We start from the raw sequence: 17,230 nt of genomic DNA, 5'->3' as shown, positions 1-17,230 counted from the left end.
GGGTTCTCTCAACATAACCGTACGAGTGCTAGTGTCAATGAGAACACCATGATCCTTCATCCAATTCATACCTAAGATTACACTTATTGATAACCCAGGCAATATTATCAAATCCAGTATGTACTCCCTCCCTTGTATAGAGATGAGCACATTTTTTACTATCTTATTTGTAGAAATATATTATAACCACCCTTGCTTACTTCAATTATTTTCTGATCATGTCTAGATGCAAATGCTTGACTCATAAATCAATGAGAAGCTCTCGAATCAAATAAAATAATAGCGGGATGCTTGTTGACAAGAAACATACCAGCCATGACAACTTCTCCTGCGGGCACTTCCTCAACAGCGGTATAGTGCACGTATCCTAGATGTGCCCTTGTGTTCGCCTGCCTCTGATTGTTCTGATTTTGGTTGCCATTTTTCTTTGGGTGGGGGCATTCTTTGTCCCAATGCCCCACTTGATTGTAGTTGAAACAGGGTTGATTACTCCTAGGTCCCGTGGAGCTTCCCTGACCGCCATTTCCTTTGGGTAAGGCAATAGTGAATGCCTTACGGAACGCTTTCTGAGGCCTACCATTCTGAGCTTTTGGGGGTGGAGGCCTAAACTTGGGTGCAGGTGGACGGAAATGTGGCCTAGCTATTATAGGAGCTCTAGACTGTGAAGATCCGGAGGCACCTGCCTCAAATGCCCTCTTGCGACCCTTTGCTTCCGCATGCATGTTATTGTGGTTTTCCTATGTCAAAGCATCACTAATAAACTCGTTGTAAGTGGTGCACTTGGAATTGGCCATGGTCTTCATCAGCTTTGTGCCAAGACCCCTCTTGAAGCTCTCTATCTTCTTCTCCTTGTTATCCACAAAACCTAGAGCATACCTAGACAGGTTGTTGAATGCGTGCATATATTCTGTGAGGGTCTTTGTCCCCTGTGTGAACCTCATAAATTCAGCCACCTTCATGCGCATTAGGCCTAGGGAATATGATGTCCCCGAAAAGCCAACTTGAACTGCTCCCATGTTACTTGCGCATTAGCAGGTAGAGAGGACAAGAAATGTGTCCACCAGATCCCTGCTCGTCCATACAACTGATGGGACGCATACTCAGCCTTCAGGTGCTCGGTGACTCTTAGCAGACGAAACTTCTGCTCAATGGTGTTGAGCCACTCGTTCGCCTATAGTGGTTCCTCTGCCACCTTGAAGATAGGAGGCTTTGTATCCAAAAATTCCTTGAATGTACTGTGCTGATTTGGCTCGGGCCCTTGTTGCTGTGGGTGGCCACGAGCGGTGTTCTGCGCGATGAGGCGTAGAGCTTCCTCCATTGTCCTTTGGCTTCCCAAGAATTGGGCAAAGAACTCCTGAGCAGACGGTGGTGGAGGTGGTGGTAAGTCATCGCCGTTGCCATCATGGCTGCTACTAGCTCTTGCACGGGTGCGAGTCATCTGCGAAGTTGCAACAATAAGCGATTATTGGTTGATGTCAAAAGATTGCAGATGAATTTATAATCATGCCAAACTAAAATTACTAGAGACAATCTCAAATTCGTACAATAAAAACAGAGGCATAATAATTCATTCTCGCAATATGACACCACCAATTTGATCACTTATCGGGCTCATAGCATGTTAATATTCAAATCATGATCTCTGATAAACCAACTGGCATTTGCATTTAACCAAACGTGCGATAGTCATGCAAATAACAATATTACATGATACTCCATTCCCCAACACCAAATTCAAACTATAGGTCCTTTACATAACCAATGATGATACATTAAGCACTTCTACTAAGTACTAAGCGATCTAATCCTCATCATGATCACTATCGAGGTCAGAGATAGGATCATCTCCTTCCTCAGGCTCCACTTCTTCCTCTTCCTCATTCTCATCTTCCTCTATATTTGGACCATCTTCTTCCCCATCAAGGATTGGGTTTAGCTAGTTGTTCAAATAGTGCACTTCATGCTGAAGGTTCATCACTTGAAGTTGAGCCTATGCAAGCTGCTGACGTAAGCCCCTTTCGGCACGGTCCTAGGCGTTACTCATGTCGCGGTGCCTATCCCTTTCTATCCTTACTACAGCGGCACGGTTTCTACTGCATCTCGCTGGTGTCTAGCTGTGGACACCTCAGCACGGGCGGCCTCCAACTGCTCCTGCAGTCCTGCAAGTAACGCTTGATCATTAGCTCTTGCTACTTGGGCTGCTGCTCTCTGTTGATCCACTTGCTCCATTTGGGCATGGAGAGTGCCCAAGGGGCTACATAGGCTCATTCAGATTCTCGTCGGGCTTTAATTGCGGCTTTCTTTTGCTTGCGCACACACTTCTTGAGCTTGCGTTGTGCGGATTCAACTCTCATGAGCTTGTCCATGCAAGTGGTGTATGATTCCTGCCAGAAATCCTTGGTGTCCTGGCGTGCACAAAACATCTTCATCACCGCAAACATGGCACTCATAGCAGGGTTAGAGCTGTTTGCCTTCTCATCTCGATCTCGGATCAATGCATTTTGGTTGCGTTGTTCCCATATTGTGGTGGACGGATCCACCCAAGGAAACATACTCGTTGCACTGCCGGTAAGTGCATCCCCATGCTGCTGGTAGATTTGACTCAAAACCTCAAAGGCCACTACTTGGGCAGCCTCCCAAGGAGTTTTCCCTTCCGATTCTGCCTTCCACTCCTGCCAGAAGGGTACTTGGGTGCGGGCTGGTATAGTTAGCCGCACCTCGTACCATGGCTGCCCCTCCAAGTACCCTTCATTCCAATGATAAAGGGGCAGTTCATGGTACCCCGCAAAGTGCAAAACTCTCCACAGTAGTGTAGGCATTCCGAAAACCATCAGGAAATTCTCACATCCAGTTGGTGCTGCCATCGGTACCATCAGCATGTACACTTTTTGTGAGACAAGGCCATAATGGATAAGAGTTATATAACCGAGTAAGAAATTTATAAGGGGAGGAACAATGCAATTATTTATTAATTATTATCATGATGCATGCATGTTCTGTACATCCTCACAAACATAGGGAAAAAATTATTTCTAACGGCATACACGGTGGCATACATATGTTCTCTCATATATAGCGTAACTAGTCGAGCTACATGTTTCGTTGTTAGTGTACCTGCATAAGAGTTTCATTTCAGCCCAAACCCATAATTAAATATGCAAAATGTAAATCTAAATACTTCCATATATGTATACCCATACATATACTTCCGTATCAGAGCTACCCGATAATAGTTTATACCCATAATTAAATACGCACCACATACACATGCAAGCATGCATACATAGTCGTACTAAAGCTAACTCTCCCCGACCGCACGCTCACATCTTGCGGTCATGCCACTCATCCACGTACCTTGGCGTAGAGGCATTTGATCCATACATTACCATTCAAGTGAATGACATCCATACAATAGCACGCCATATGGACGACGAAAGTAAAAGCCCCCAAGTTAGTACTTAAATAGCCACCTAATAGTCCTTAATTTGGGCATAAGGAAAGTGATCACTGGCACACTTTAGATTTCCAATACCTATTTATATAGCTATCAGTTTCTAGAAAAGGTTTTGGAAAACAAAAACTTTTGTTTTAAATACACATGTGACAATTAACGTTGAATCTTGCTCTGATGCCAGCTGTCGCAGAACCAAACAATTTATAAGAGTACAAGTACAATGGCAGCCCGCAAGCGGTCACACTGTCATAGTTGAACCCATATAAACCCGGTAGTCCGTCGAGTACCACGACAGGTCTCGATAAATGATTTACAACAACCAAGATCGTACATGATTCAACATACATGTCACATATTACATAAAGTTCATAGATATATTTCCATCATTAGAGTATGAAACAAAGTTATTACAAACCAAGTTTAATGGATAAAATCTAAAGCAAATTAAGTTTGAAAGTAGCATTTGCCAACATAGTTTGATGCAGTGCCAACATACGATCACAGTCCACAAAAGCATGTAGAGGGATTAATAAAGAAGCCTGCCCAAGGCTTACTCCTCATCCACAGCGGGATAGAAGCAACTCTTGCAATAACCTTGATAAACAATGCCATCTGCAACAATGGGAAAATAAACCCTGAGTACGAGAAGGTACTCAGCTAGAATTACCCGTTATAAACCAGAAATAAAAATGACTCCAAAGATCATGCAAGGCTATATAAATGGAGATAGCTTGACAACATTTTGCATAAAAAACGATTAAATCAATTATACAATTATAATTCTGTTATCAAGTTAATTATGACTATCCATCTCTAAATTAGCAACTATCCTGTGCCAAACATGTGTTATATCATTTTAAGAGCATACACTAGTAACCATAGTAGGTATTGTAATTCCATGTTCATTCGAACCATCATGTTCCATATACAGTTACTACGATGCTGGAGCTAGCCAAGTTTCTCACTATCTGGGAGAGACGGCGATTCGAATCGATTTCAACCAGCTGGGAATTTATTCCTAACACAAACCCAGGTAGACCAGATCATTAGATGCCTTAGGTCACTTTGGTACAACTCAGGTACACATTTCGCGGGTTCATACCGCGCCGCACAATCGGAGACACCAAATGCCAGGACGTTCAGGCCTAGCCTGCCCTTGGGCTCAGTCTGGCTCCCCACAAGGAGTGCACAATAGAATAGGGTCTGGCCTGAGTTGAGCTACTCGGCTTCGTGGTCGGAACGAGATATCCGGCCAGCTAAGTGATAGGCATGCGTTCAATCTTGTCAGAAGTTCCAACAATGGTACGGTCCTTGATCGGCAAAGACGGAATCACATGAGTCAACCTACACATAGACTCCGCCCGGCCTCAATTTATATTACCCTATGGTTCTTTTCCACGATAGCAAATATAGCCAACCGTGCTTCGGTATCCACCTATATCTCGCAGGTGACAGAAAATCACCCGACTTCTACCGGTCTAAGCATGGCTAAGCATATATTCGATCCTGGACCTACATAGGGTTAAAGGTGTATATATCTGGACAAGGAATTTATATGCATCAAGTGGTTCCAATCAACTCTTATAACCTAATGCATCAATCATAAGGACTTGAGTAATATTTTGTAAAATACTAGGAGACTTAGAATGCTCCGGGGCTTGCCTTTCAGAAAGGAAGTGGGGCGGTGGTCAGGGCACTCCGGAAGCTCTTCTGGGTTCTGCTCCTCTTCTTCGGGAGCTGTGGCTTGAGGAATCTCCTGCTGGTCCCCTTCCTCTCCTTCATTGAACTCCAGCAACGTTATCTCCTCTATCGATCCTAGATGCATGAGTATGGCATAAGATATTGCGAATGCATACATGCTGACAAGTATAATATGATGATACATGATGAATGCATTCTTGTAAGTATTCTTAACGGCATGTTGTTAAAGTAATAACAAGTGTATCACATTTCACTGGTATGTGCATATCTCTTCTTAATTACTAAATCAAACATTTCAACAATTCATTTACTACACTACAAAACAGCAGCTACTCATTTTACTCATAACTGAAGTTCTACTTATCCAAATGCTGTGATCTTGGACTTTCTGGAAAGCTTATAAAATTATCTACAACTCTTATTTAATCACAAAAAGCTAATTCACAATTTATATTAACCAAAATAGACAATCAATCTAGTGCTGTCCAGAAATTCCAGAGAGCAAGCATTTCGGAGTACTAACTTTAAACAGCTATAACTCCTAAACCCTTTGGCCTATTGCTCTAAAATTTTAACACAATATAAATGAACAAGTTATCTACAACTTTGTTATTAACCATTTTTACAGCAAACATCATTTTTACTATGCAACAAACCAAATCACAGAATCAGTTCAAAAACCCTTTTCACCCGAATTATAAAGCAACAATATTTCTACTATATGTAAGCATTCAAATTTTGATGACACCAAGTTTACCAACAGTTCAAGAATACCAAATATACTCAAGAAAACATAATGGTAAAGCCCAAACTATTTATCTAAATGCCTTTATTATTTTATTTAGATACTTAGGTTAAATAATAAACATATACTAAATGTACATCACAAATTCTAAAAAATTTACAGTACCTTACTAATGCTACCAATAGACTATTGTAAAAGTTTCATGCCATTTTACCAAGTAAAACATCCTATGCAAAAATGACAAGGCATAAAGGCTTAAAATAGCATAAATAGGAAACCCTAGTGAAAAGTGTCAAGCAATAGATTTTATATTTTTCTTAGCATCCATATGGTACTAGGACAACCTCCAACAAATTTCATTAATATTGGATTCATAAATAATTTATAAAAATTCATACAAAGATCACTTAATTATAAAAGGAAAATCTATAACTACAAATCCATACATGCACTGACCCTCAAATTTTTACCAAAGCTCATACTTGTCAAGAATAGCTCACCACAAAAATTTCATAATTTTTAGAGCATAGGAACTCTAGATATAAAATAAACAAGTTTACATACATTTAAAAACACATTTCAAGTTTCATTTTAAATCTTCTAGAAATTCTACTACAAATGCTAATATCATATTTTTCCTAAATACTAAACTTCCTAAGGAACACTACAAAATTTGGTTCACAATTTTTGAATCTACACAACTCAACTTATCTATTTTCAAATATGCACATAAAACAGGAAATAAATGCACTAGCTTTCTGAACTAAGTCACTGACAGACGGGGTCCACTAGTCAGACAAACCCACGCGTCAGCGACCGAAAATAGGGGAGGTGGCGCTGTTTGACGCGGGTCAGCCAGTGTTCGCCGACGGCGACATCTCCGGCGATGGAACCTCGACTACTATGAACCCCTTGACCTGGTGCACACGGTAGGATAGCTAGGTGGACTGATCTACGACGCAAAGGACGACAGCAGCGGCCATGGTGGCTCGGCGGAGCGGGTTGATGGCGCTATGCCGGTGGCGACCACGGCGACTCAAAATAAAGCTCGGAAGAGCATCCACTAACCCTGGCGAACCTAGCGCGCAAGCTAACACCGGGAATGGTGGACGGAGATGCCCCAGCCACGGTGATGGGGCTCGGCGGCGGAGCACAGGTCGAAGAAAGGGTTGGAACGCATTAACAACGGAAAGGGTTGGAACGCATTAACCTTTTTATACATAAAAAAGGGAGAAGAGCCAAAAGTCTGTTTGGCCACAACAAAAGTTAAGAACTTGTCCACCTATTACAAGCTCACCGCCTGGCTTATCTAACTAACTAATTCTTTGGGGGTGATCTCATCTTCTATCATGGAAGATAAGCCCTATGCCAGAGGGGCCACCTCCTTCTCAATGTCCTGCAGCTCGGCCTTGGAGTAATAGGGCGCGAAGCCCTAGCTCATCATCGCAGATCGATGTTCTCGTAATGAGAACGAGCGATCGCAAATGATCGGTGAACGCCGAAGCGAAGCTCGTCCCTCATGATCTCATGTGCTCGATCCGTAATCCAGATGGCACGAACCATGTATGAGCTTGTCTCCTGCTCTGGGGCTAGTCGAGGTCGTCGAAGACTAGTTGAACGGTGACACATAGGGAATCGTGCTCGTCGCTCTCCTTTAGGAGGGAGGCCTTCACCTCATCGAGGTCCTTCTCCAGGCCATGGCTCTTCATCACCTCCGCCCCAAGCTTGTCCTCGAGACCTGTCCAAGTCTCATACCAACCGTGTCAAAAGGCCTACCACGGATTCTAGGGAGAAAGAAAACAAGTGAAATTGGAGGCTTACCATCCACATCCATCTGAAGCCTGTGCACCTCATCGCACCACTGGGTCACCTTAGCCTCCAGGCGCTAGACCTCTTCCTGGCGTTGCTCGCGCTATAGGGTCACCTTGGCCTCTAGGTGCCGAACCTCTTCCTGGCACTAATCGACCTCCGTGGCGAGCTTGGTGGACAGCCCTCAACCACAACCTTCAGGTCCCTCTGCCCCTCAAGCTCACCCTCGAGGAGGTTGATCCACTGCTGGGCATCAGCGTGCTCCTAGCGAGCCAAGTCACACTCTATGCGAAGCCCCTCTATGACCCGGAGCAAATTGTCCTGCTCCTTCTGTAGCTGCTCAGCCTCCATGGCGTCTGTGCACGGCCTCTCAATCAGGGCCATGAGCTTCTCCCCAGCCTCATGGCATCATCACGAGTATCCTTCTCCCTGACTCGAAGGTCGACCAGCTCTCGAGGGGTGGGTGTAGCACCCTAGTGTCAAGCATTGCATTTAACACTTGCATTTCATGAGCACAAGTATCATTCCAGCATTCATGGGCATGAGCATAAGAAGTTTCATCTCATTCACTTTATCACATGTGATGTTGCTTATATACATACATATGCTTGTGATCATGGGTGACCAATGTGAGAAATGATTGTGAGGTCACAAAAACACCTTAGACATATCTAGGATGGTAAATGGAACAATGTTTGTATTCATGACATGGGCCAATTTTGCTTCTAAGTCCTAGTTTACCCTAAACTTCCATTTTCAAGTTACTAGTTTGACTAAAGTTGAACTATAGCATAGAGTGTTTGCATGGCAGTGCACCCTTAATAAAAGTTGTAGTTTATCTTATGTGGAATAAACTTTGTTTAAGGGTCATGAGCAAATTCAGTGCCTAACATGGTCAAATAGGGCTCACAAGTATCAACAAAATGCTGTTTCTAGACTTAAAATTTTACCAAGTCCAAATTGCTGATTTTAGTTTCAAGTGCACCACTTTGGAGCTTTGGAACTTGCTAACCATGATGAATTAGATGATGGTTCCTAAATCAAAGTTGGAGATCTCACAAGCTCTACAACTTTCACTAATACAATTTTTGCTAATTCCTTACAGTTTAGGACTTATGGAGGCGCAAAGTTGGGTCGACAGACGGCCTAAACCGGCCCTTCGCTGCACCATCAATGACCGACACGCCAGGGCATGGCCACCACATGGTAGTTGTATGCCGGTGACGGCCGGGCCAGTCGGGCCAACACGAGGACAAGAGGGCTGCATCCCTACTACTCCACTCCCACTCACGCTCACTCTTTCTTTGCCTCACCTTGTGCTCGTTCTCTCCCACAGCCAAGCAGCGCCATCGCCGCCATGAGCTTCGCCAAGCTCACGCACAGCCGTCACCGCTCCATTCACAAATTGCCCGCGCCAATAGCTCTGCCTTGCTTCGCTCTACCACCTCAACACAATAGAGCCGCCGTTTGAGCCCAAGGTAAAGGCCTACGGCCGTTTCCGCCACTACGACATCATGGTTGTGACACCACGCTCTTGGCTCGCCGTGGCTAGGCCGCTCCACTGCATCTCCCACCTTCCTATCATCCAGCCCGTAGTTGCCTTAGGTCACTACTGCTTAGGCTAGAGCTAGGGTAGATGCTACCACACCGTCACGCGGGAATGCACTGCCATAAGGAGAGGCTACTTGGTCCCTTGAAGATGCTTCTGTGTGTTGGTATTGCTTAACACAAACAGAAAGAATCCACAAGCGCAAAGAATTACCATTGTAGCACTTCACCCTAAAGTATTCAGGGTACCGTATTTTCCACAGGGAACGGATGTACTCTTCTATTCATCCAAGGACAACACAAGGATAGAGTTGGTGAGGGTAGAGATGGATTCCTATGGTTTTAGAGTCTATGGATGGATAAACTCTACTTTTACTTTCTTACTTCGGGCACCGGAGCGCACCTGGTCTACCAAGCGATCCCGGCCTATAGCTCTACGCCAAACACGAACATGGGGGATTACAAGGGAAGGACAGAGCTATCACCACCTGCTGCCTACCACTCAACCAAGGGGCAGGAGGCAAATGAAGGTAGCCTCTAGCCTAGAAACCACATCTATGCTATTGACTATTACTCTAGCTTTGTATAGGATTGTCTGTCTTCATCTAGGCCCTCTACTAGAGTATCCGCTACGAGAACGGATGACGAACCCGCAAGCAAATAAGAGTGAAGCTTAACTAACCAAAAGACTTAATACCATAAGAATCTCGAGCACTCACTTAGCGGAAGATTCTGTTATGGTACAGAGGAGGTGTTCATCGAGGTATAAGCTTGGGGAGAATACCGACATGTCTGGCACTTCCCTGAACTCTCCCTCACATCCCTCCCTGTCAAAATCTAGCTAGCTATGGCCTAAGCCTTGGAGTGATGCTCTTCTTTTGCTCTTGTTCTCCTTGTGTGTGTTGTTGAATGAGGAGGTAGGAGGCCTCCTTTTATAGCAGAGAGGGTAGTGAATATGCCTGGCATATTCCTCATTTAGTGTAGGATACCGCCTCCTTTGCATTTAATTTACTTACCAATCACCCACAATTGACCATGGAGAGGCAGTAAGAGGCTGTCCGCAAAAGCTGAGGCTAATTGGGCCTGGTAGGTGGGGCGGACACCTCCTAGGTGCGGCCGCACCTCAACTAGGCCCAAACGAGCCTAGCTTTGGTGGGTGATCTCCTATGGGCTTATTGGTTGGGCCTATGAGTGTTGACGCTGTTTGGAGATGGTTTACTTAAGTTTTGGTCTTGTTCTCCATATGTTTGGGCCCTAATCTGCGTGGTATGTGGGACTTCTCCCCCCTTTGGCTTATGTCGAATGTTTGTTTTGTTGTGTTCTTTGTATACTTTAAACACATTTTCTGTGTTATTCTGACATGTCCTCCTGCAAATGAACAATCACCAAAACTCATGGAACTCATTAGTTATAAGCCTTAATTCTAAGTTTAGCGTTCATTTGAGTGGAGAGTTGGTGGATAAAAATAGAAGTTAAGGACCGCCAACAAGCTCTCCCACACTTAGTCCTTTGCTCATCCTTGAGTAAAGTTTAAGGACTAAGATGGTTCATCTCCTTGATATGATATCTGCATACAATGTATTGCAAGCTCAACCTGAACCTGTGAACTTTTGAGTGTCTACCACATTATCTTGGGTAATTGAATAATGGAACAGTATGGATTCAAATTCTCTTACTTCACTCTACTTAGCAACTTGGGTATTGTTTGATTTGAAAATGTAAATATAGCTTTGCTCCTCAAATGATTCTCTCAGATCACTCAAGTTTGTGTTTGATTCCTCACCAAGGCATATCATAATTTTGCCTTCTTTCTTCCTACTTCTAAAAAGCTTATGTGGATCTTAGGTAGGAAAAGGTATTAAAGCATACTTGCATTGCATTTATTGTAAAGTCAAAACTCAGATCCAAGGAGAAAGATGTCATACTTGTTGATCAAGATGTGCATGTGTGTGGATAATAATAAACTTATACTATACTCCATTAACATGAATGATCTCTCTCTCTAGTTTTTATTTTGAGAACATGGCTATCTCTTCTCACTTTTTTTCAAAACATGAGCCTTCATGTGCTCATCATATTTTTTCCTTTCTGTACTTGGACCTTCATGTGTCCATATTTTTTTCTAACTTTCGCATGACCCATGTCTCTTCTTCTAAACCACATATTTAGAGAGAGAACATTATCTTTTTAGAACATGGAGTATTTATCTAATAAACATGTTTTTTGTCTACTCCCAGTGTAGGAGTAGAATATTTTGGTGGATCTAAATGAAAGCATGTTTTTGCGTACTTCCAGTGTAGGAGCAGCATGTATAGGTGGTGTGTAGATTATCTTGATCTTTGAAGCATGATAACTTTCTCAACAAGGGTCAACAAGACTTAACAAAAGTCAGTGCAAAAACAAATAGCATAAGATGAAGGTTTAAGCATGTATAACTAGATATGTCTTTGGTAGGAATTTGAATATCATTGAGGAGCATGCTATTTGAATTTTGATTTTACAAAGTAAATCCCAAGTTCTTCACATGAGAGAGCAAGGTTCTTTTTCATCCTACTATATCACATATTTCAATTACCTAGATATCATGGGTTCCCTACCATGGATTGTTCACAAGTATAGGGATATTAGCGAGGAATAAAGAGTATTCAAATTTAATCAAAGGATAGCATGGAGATTGAGCATCATTTGTTTTGCATTTTTAATTTGTTCAATTTTAATCTTTTACTCAAGATTTAAGGGAGTTGAGGGTAGTGTTGCACAAACCATCGTTGAAGAGGAAGAAGGAGCTAAGAGGAGTCAGAGGTGGTTTGGCTTGGCTAAACCACCTCTAGAGCTATCTGTCCTGTCCTTCTTCATGCTGGATTTTCTAATGTTGTGCAATGTGTTCGTGGAAGATCTCAAATGTGTGTTCATTATGCTTGAGAGATCTCCCCCACACTTATGCTTGTACCTACTTTATTTAACAAAAGAAACAAAAAAAACAAAAACAAGCAAGGGCTCTACCGGCTTGAACACCGGGGAGCCTAAATCTTATTATTATTATTTTTTAAAATTATTTACCCAATTTTTTTATCTTTTGGCATAACTCAGGCAAGGCTAAGGTAAAGCTTGCAGTATATTCCTAGCCTTGATTTATCTCCATCTTGTATTACCTCCACTATTTATGAAAGTAATAACTCCAAAGTTCATTAACCAAAATTCAACACCATGCCAAATTTTGATTAAAGAAGGCTATTTTAACCTAAGCACCATGCTTAATTTAAAAAGCCTATAGATGTACCACATGTGAATACACCAAAACCAGAGCATACAACATAAACAAGGAAATCATGAACTTGTATGAGCAAGTTATATTCACATGGAGACAAATATGAGTAAAGGAGTAGGTGAACATTTTAGTTACCTTTGCATACCTGAGTGTAAAGCAGCAAAGGTCCAGAGGAGGAGAACCCTTCTTGCTTGTATGTGTGCAAAATTTTCTTAGAGCAAAGCTATGCAATGCCAGTAGTGGGTGAAAAGTGAGCCAAGGCTTGCATGCACACAAAAGCAATACTGGGTGGAGTCAGGCGGCACATTGATGTCTGTGATGGCCATGTGGGGCTACCTTGCTCCTTCTCTCTCTTCTTCTCTTTTTTCATTTTTATCATATTTTTTCCTTTTTTTCTTTTTTTCAGCTTTTTTCAGCAAGGCAGAACTGAGATCACTTGTTTAACTAGGATGGCCCTTGGTGTGTATGGAACTTATAGTGAGACTCTCACCATTCTCCCCCATACTTGGATTTTTGTGTAAAAGTCAAGTGTGCAATATCAGGGTCTCCTTTTGAGTGTGTTCCTTCACCAAAGAGCATCAAGGTGTAGTCGATGCAGCTCCCATGTTCTCTAGCATCATATGTCCCCTGTTCTTCTTGATCTTTAACTTGAAATGGTTAGCAACCAAGAATACCCTAAGGTGCATACTATCCTAATAGCATGTTCTTTCTTTTATTGAAGAGGAAGTTGTTTTTTCTTATGATAATCTAGGCTATCTCCGGGCAGTGCTTTGTTTATGGTCACAAGCTCGACCCTAGGAACTTATCTTGCAGCTATCAATGGTGGTGTAGTTCCTAGCTTCACCACCAAGCATTTAGCATTATCGTTTGGGCTACAAGGCCAGTGCCATAGTGCAACTATGGGATTTGCAATATTTATGACAAACGAAAGCATCCACAACCATCCTTCTAAATAGTTTGAAAACAAGGATTGAGAGGTGGTTGTGGTCCTCGTAAGAGCACGCGGTACTAAGCGAGATGCACTCTGGAGACTCGAAAAGTAAGCATGAATCTGAGGGGTTTTGAAAGAGAGGTTTTCATGCTCGTATGTGGAATCCTTTTCCTTGGTCTCCAGAGTTGGTGTTTCAGGAATGTCCATGGCACAAAAGTTTTCTTTCTCAAATGATATATTATGTAGGATCTAGGTTGATTCTCGATCACTATTGAGAACAACATTTTGATGGCTAGAGGGACATGGTTTAGGTTCGAGTAAGGGCGATGACGGCCATTCTGTTTCACAAAGCTTAGGTGAAATAAAGGGGGATAAAAACTTCACCTCCTCGAATGGGTCATGGTGCTTCACCTTTGGATTTTCTATGCGAGAGATAGGAGTGGTGAAAGCATTTTCTTCATTAAGGCTCCCAAGGGTAGGTTTTTCTTGGAAAAGCTTTTCAAAAGGGTATCCTATGAGAAGATCAAAATCGAGGATGGTAAAGATGTGAAATTCTAAGTGAACCTTAGTTTTGTCTATTTTGATTGGCACGGCCTTGGCAATCCTGCGACACTCAAAGATGAGTCTTGAGGGACTTTTGAAGAGTGTGTTGGTCGAGACTAGCGGCATGTTGCCAAAAGAGTTTCCACATGGAATTCTACCATGATATTAGTCTCGACAGTGGGGTTGTGTAGGGCTTCTATGACAGCCCCCTTAATGAACAAGGCATGGTCATGGAAGGTGAAAGAATCCAAATTGCTTCAGAAGAATGTTTCACTTCAATTAACCATTCCTTCGATGGTTCCACCTTGGGGGAAGCTTCCTCGGAAAGATTAGAAGGATGAGAGCGAGGAGGTGTCGTAGGCTTTTTGCGCCAAAAGTGTTTCGAGGTATTTCCACAATCCTCGAATTTGATAGGGAACTCCGAAGGATGAATTACTCTTTCCTTCGGTGTTCGTGGTTTAGGTGAGAGGTCATGAGTTGAATCTAGGGAAAAGGAAGGTATGGGCTTGGATTTGGCTGATGAGAGCTCCTCAAAGCTTGACATGACTTTCTCCTATAGGGGTTTGGTTTTTATGATGGAGGAAGTATGTTTGTCTAGGAAGTATTCAAAAAATTTCACTTGTTCCGTCGTAGGTTTGTGTGTAAAACGACCTCTAGTGGTCACGTCGAGGTATAGGTCAGACTCCATGTCAAGACCTGAACAAAAGAGACGCAGCAACACACTGTCGGGTAAAGACAAGTCTAGGCCAATGTGTATTAAAACTGAGAATCTGTCCCAGGCTGCACCTATAGATTCCTTCTCGTACTGCTCAAAATCAAGAATCTCTTTTGGTAGAGAGACAATACAGGACAAAGGGAAGAATGCAAGACAAAACTTATCCTTAAGTTCATCCCAATCCCCATTCATACTTCCTATGGTATGAGTGTACCATTGCTTCGCCTTCACCATGAGAGAGAAGGGGAATAATTTCCACTTAAGGGTTTCTTGTGTCATGCCAGATATGCTCAAGCATGAACAAATTTCCTCAAACTATTGCAGGTGATGACATGGTTTTTGTTATCAAGCCGAGAGAAGGATTGTGCCTGAACCATGGCTATTAAGCCAGGGTGGAGTTCACAACCAGATAAAAGGTTTGGTTTTGAAGGTGGCTCAGAGAACTCGCCCTTTGAAGCTGATAGGTTTTGGGTAAGAGTTGGCTTCATGGTAAAAAGAACTATATTTTTTATGAAAAAGAAAAGATAAAAGATACGAGGATGAACCAGGTTCAAAGATAATACAACAACCATTCCCCAGCAACAGCGCTAGAAATGCTTGTTGGTATTTCTTAACTCAAACAGAAAAAATCCGCAAGCGCACGGAATTACCGTTGTAGCACTTCACATGGAAGTATTCAGGGTATCGTATTCTCCACAGGGAACGGAGGTACTCTTGTAGCTAATTCATCCAAGGACAACATAAGGATGGAGTTGGTGAGTGTAGAGATGGATTCCTATGTTTTTAGAGTGTATAGACAGATAAACTCTACTTTTACTTGATTACTTCAGGCACCGGAGCGCACTTGGTCTACCAAGCAATCCTGGCCTGTAGCTCTATGCCGTACCCAAACATGGGGGATTACAAGGGACCTATAGGTCTGTCACCACCTATCGCCTACCCCTCAACCATGGGGCATGAGGCAAACGAAGGTAGCCTCTAGCCTAGACACCATGTCTACCTTATTGACTACTACTCTTGCGTCATACAGGGTTATCCGTCTTCATTAGGGCCCTCTACTAGAGTATCTGCTACGAGAACGGACGACGAACCTGCAAGCAAATAAGAGTGAAGCTTAACTAACCAAAAGACTTAATACCATAAGAATCTCGAACACTCACTTATTGGAAGATTCCATCGAGGTACAAAGCAGTTGTTTGTCATGGTACAAGCTTGGGGAGAATACCGACAGGTCCGGCACTTCTCTGAAGTCTCCCTCACATCTCTCCCTATCAAACTCTAGCTAGCTATAGCCAAAGCCTTGGAGTGATGCTCTTATCTTGCTCTTGTTCTCCTTGTGTGTGTTGTTGAATGAGGAGGGAGGAGGCCTCCTTTTATAGAGGAGAGGGGAGTGAATATGCATGGCATATTCCTCATTTAGTGTAGGATACCGCCTCTGCATTTAATTTGCTGACCAATCACCCACAACCGACCATGGAGAGGCTGTCCACAAACGTTGAGGCTAATTAGGCCCGGTAGGGGGGATAGGTGCCCCCTGGGAGCGGCCGCATCTCAACTGGGCCCAAATGAGCCCAACTTCAGTGGGTGATCTCCTGTGAGCTTCTTGGTTGGGCCTATGAGTGTTGACCCTATTTCGAGATGGTTTGCTTCAGTTTTGGTCTTGTTCTCCACATGTTTGGGCCCTGATCTACCTGGTAAGTGGGCCTTCTCCCCCTAGGGCTTATGTCGGATATTTGTTTTGCTGTGTTCTTTGTATACTTTAAACACATTTTCTATGTTATTCCGACATGTCCTCCTGCAAATGAACAATCACCAAAACTCGTGGAACTCGTTAATTATAAGCCATAATTCTAAGTTTGGTGTTCATTTGAGTGGAGAGATGGTGGTTAAAAATAGGAGTTAAGGACCGCCAACAGTATGCTTTGTGGTTGTTCGCTTATAGAGAATTGAGTGCCCCTATGCTTGTGGGTCTTTTCTTATATAGGCTTGAGCCACAGCCAAATTAACCTTGAGCAATCAATTTCTGCCATTTGTCTTAAAAATATCATATCTCGAGTTTTTACTCATGGTACCAATATCCTCTAAAATATATTACCCATTCAATGTTTACACTAATGGTAATGCAATTAAAGTCATATATCTACAATTTCACATTTTTCTTGATAAGTAAGCATAAGCTACCTAATAATGCCATATCTATTTTGATCCTTGCCAATCAATTTTTTAGTGATATAGATTCAATGCATACTAATCTACCATTCATATGCACTTATTGGCTGCTAATACACCATATAGATTTTGATGATCACTAATATTATATTGGTCATAATTAACAAAACGTTAACACGATTTAAGGGTCTATTTGGATCCAACCAGTTAGTAGTAATTAGCTGCTAAAAATTAGTCGTGGTGGATCCAAATCGACCCGGCAATTAGCTTAGCTAATTATTAGACGGACACCAAGTCAACAACTATCTTGTTACCTAAGCACACCTAACTAATAGCAGCTTATTGAT

Source organism: Miscanthus floridulus, chromosome 10 (genome assembly GCF_019320115.1).
Source record: "Miscanthus floridulus cultivar M001 chromosome 10, ASM1932011v1, whole genome shotgun sequence".
NCBI classification, from domain to species: domain Eukaryota; kingdom Viridiplantae; phylum Streptophyta; class Magnoliopsida; order Poales; family Poaceae; genus Miscanthus; species Miscanthus floridulus.
This window is presented reverse-complemented; position numbering follows the sequence as displayed.